Genomic DNA, 3,986 nt, shown 5'->3' on the forward strand with positions numbered 1-3,986 from the left:
GGATGGAGAGAGAGAGAAGTGGGGCATGAACTCATTAGTCATTCAATTAAAACTGAGTGCAGTCAGACAGAAAAAGAAGGGCTGACATCTAGTGGTTAGTGCTGAGATACCTCGGAGATGAGACGAACTCTCTGCACCTCTGTTTCTTTCTCTTTACAGGATTTTACCCCAATTTTTTTCATAGTGTTTTTTTTATTACTTTGTATTGTAAATTTCATGATTATTTGCTGCTATGTAAAGCACTCTGTGGTGCTTTTTATGTATGTCTTGTGCTATAGAAACCAAGTTTATTATAATTATTTTTGCATTATTATAGCATTATTTTAATTTATTATACATTATTGTGTGGTTTCAGCTTCTTTTAGTCTTACATAACGCAAGCAGGCATCTGTTACCATTATGTAAGAGTTCACGTTTGTAATTTTGCTCCATTAATGGACCAAACAATGCTACTCTGTGTTAATATCCAAGAAATGTGCAGACAAAAGTATTGGAATTCTATCTTGAACTGGTGTTTTACTGGATATTGTGAATAAGTGGGGTGCTAAGTGGAGATTTACACATTACTTAATTAAAACAAGTCGCACCATACAAGAGACCATACTGTAAAGAGTAGTTATTACTAAATATTTAGTCCCAATAATAAGCTAACTAAGCTAATTAAACCAATAGCCAAAAATAACATTAGCTTAATTGTGCTCGATATGTCTGACCTGCAGTGTTGGGCAGTAACTGATTAATAGTCATAATATTACTTTTCCCAGTAACTAGTTTAGTCTATTACTAATACATTTCAGTAATAATATAAGTTACCCCTCAAAAAATAACCAGTTATTACTTTTGTTGTCACCCTCTACTGATTTGAAATCCAAAAATCCAATCACATCCTTGGATTCATTTTTGTAACTATAGAGGAAACTAGTTTAAAAGATGGAAACATTCAGCAGCTGGAAATATTCCATTACTTGATCTTAACAAACAAAACCGGATTTTAATAGTCGTTGGCAAAGAGTTATAAGTAAAGTAATTATATTACTTTTTAAAAAGAGTAATATGTATTGAGTAATATATTACATTGCTTGAGTAACTAGCCCAACACTGCTGACCTGACCATTGCTTGAAAGGTTGTTTATTAATTGTGTAAACTGGGAAGATTTGAAATGTTGACTCTGCACACAAACAGACACAGATCTCAAATTCCAAACGACGTTAAGACTAAATGATTAATGATTGGCAGTTAAAGTATTACCAGTATCGATAGATTGGATGGAACCCATTTCCCCCTCCTCCTTCCCTCTCACAGGTTTCATTTCTCCTTTCCTTTTTATCGAGATCCTCGTTCATTCCCACGAACAGTTTGCTCTGTGGTACATCCCAAGTCTCTCTTCTTGCTTTGGTTTCTTCTCTGCAGTTCTTTCACTTTTCATTTGCTAATTTAACATTTCAGCAGTCTCGTTGAAACCTCCTCTCTTGTCGCTTAAGTTGTTATTGATATATTTGTGTCCACTTCCCTGTCGTAACATCTTCAAGTTCCAGAAGTCTTTTATTCCTCACAATTTTATTTCATTTTTGAAATGGAGATGTGCATGTGTGGCAAAACTAGCTGTATCAAAAGTCCCTAAATACCATTACTAAAGTGTCGCAGTACACTGATATGAATAGTAACTGGGATATTTAAAAAATTAATGAGACATCATGTTAATAATACACATGATAATAAAGTAAATAATCTAGCACCTAACTAAATCCCAGTGTGTCAGAGTGGTTAGTTTTTAAGGCTTTGGTTGCCTTTTCATTACACTTTTAAGTGTAATTGGTCTTTTTGTACACTTTTGGTTACAGACTCACTTACAGACTCTCTCTTAACCTCCCTACAACTGTGTTCTGAATGCAATTCATTTGCTGAAAAAGAGACTAAACACACAGTAAAAATTAAAGATGAATTTGACTGATTCATTTTTATTTTCTATTGCGATAATATCGTTATCTGGAATTATTTTGGGCTCTGAAATCTGATTTCCCATCAAGGTTTGTATTTTATGAAGCATGCAATAATAAATTCTCCCCTGGAGGGAAAAATAATTGCTTTCACTTTACCAGAACCTCCACTATAATTCCCCCTCCTTCAATGAGCCTTTGGTAAGTACACGAAGAAAGAAACTTTTATTTGCTTATTCGAGGTTTCAGGATACTGTTCCCTTTTTTAAACTTCCAAAAAATGTTCATTATACGTCATCTTAAATTTCCAAACCACAAATGTTTGAGTCATTTCCTTCACTAATAATAAACCTAACAGACACAAAGCACTCCTCCTGTATGGCCACTAGATGACAGCAGATAGACACTGGGAATGTAAACACAGCTGCTCTGAAGTTCTTATGAAATCGTTGCCTTAAACAGGCAACTGTTTTGACTGTACAATGCCCACAGTGTTATAAAAATAAATGAGCTACATGAGAAAAACAAGACGTGCAAAGAGCAATACTCTAATACAATAGTTTGTTCTATTGATATTTTCCAATGTGGTAAACTTCTTTTGATTCTAATTAACACAATTATTTTAAAAATGAGTTAGTATAATAGTGACAGACGTCTTTGAGGGCCTTGGTTTCAGGCAGGTTTGTTTACATCCTGAAGAAACCCTCAACCTTTATACACAACACAAAATGCCATTCATCTCTTTTATCTGTGACAGTTTCACATACATGTTAGTTGGACTGCATTGCATGAATACCTGACTGCATTCATGCACCTGTACCATTCTTCCCTCTATAGAGTCACAGAGATACTCATTGACAACAAACAAAGGTGTGTTAGGCATTCGTTTTCATCCTTTGGAGTGTTTGCACCTTTTATTTGGTCATAAAGCACTTTATGTGTTCAGTTTCTGCAAGTCTGCACATTTCTTCCCAATGTCCAGATGCAATCTATCGCACCTGCAGCCTTTGCATGTGAAGGATGGATACTTTCTTAAATGGTTAGTTCACCCAAAACATGACAAGAGATGAGTTTCGAATTACAGTTGAGAAAAAGACAAAGGAGGGAGATATATCAAAGGTAATGTCTCTAAAAACAACGTCCCGTTGATAATCCCCTGGAGATTTACTGTTGTTGTAAATGACTTTCTACCGAAGAAATAGTCCCTATAAAGACTGTTAACAGTGAGGTCTGGGGATTGTCCAAAGTAAACACAATGTTTCTGGGAAGATATGTTGAGACTTTTTAAACTTTCCCTTGCTCTGAGCAACACAAAATTAACCTCCGTTCAACTCAGTTGCATTGATTCGGCAGCACAAGTTCCAGAGAAACATATCTCTAAATATCTGAGAATAAAACCAAAACATGACATTTCTCGACACCAGTGGGCGAAAGTGAAAAACATTGTTTTTGTGCGTGTGTCATTTGGGGATACTGACCTTTTAAACTCTTAATTTCCTCTGAAGTTTTATGAAACCGTATGATGACAACATTGTCTTCCAAGTCTGCTTGACAAACACCTCACTGGACCAAAATGATACATTCAAACCCATAAGATGCTACATTTTCATACATTTTTCACCATTACATCAAATGACACCACATGCATCATTTTATATAAATTCACCTTTAACATACACACTTTGGATCTTTGACTACAATTTACAAGAAAGCTGTGTAGGTTTGAACAATGCTCGGTATAAAGATGCACGAGGAGATCAATAAAACCTTTATAGTCAATAAAATCTACATTGTTTTCATGTCATGTAATAAAAGTAATATTGTAATGTCCCTCTCAAGGTCAGCTCCCTCTTACTCTCATTTTCAGTTTGACTCCGTATTTAAAACAATCTGGAATTTAATATGTTTTTGTTTTTTTTAACTGGTTTAGAGTTTGTAGATTTATTTTTTTATCATGATTGAACACTTCCACATCGAGTAATTTTTAGAACAATGGAGTTTCTTTGTCATAGAGAAAATATGTTTGTGCCTGGGTGTGTGTGTGTGTG

Source organism: Morone saxatilis, unplaced genomic scaffold (assembly GCF_004916995.1).
Source record: "Morone saxatilis isolate NCDOM2014 unplaced genomic scaffold, NCSU_SB_2.0 Contig24, whole genome shotgun sequence".
NCBI lineage: Eukaryota > Metazoa > Chordata > Actinopteri > Moronidae > Morone > Morone saxatilis.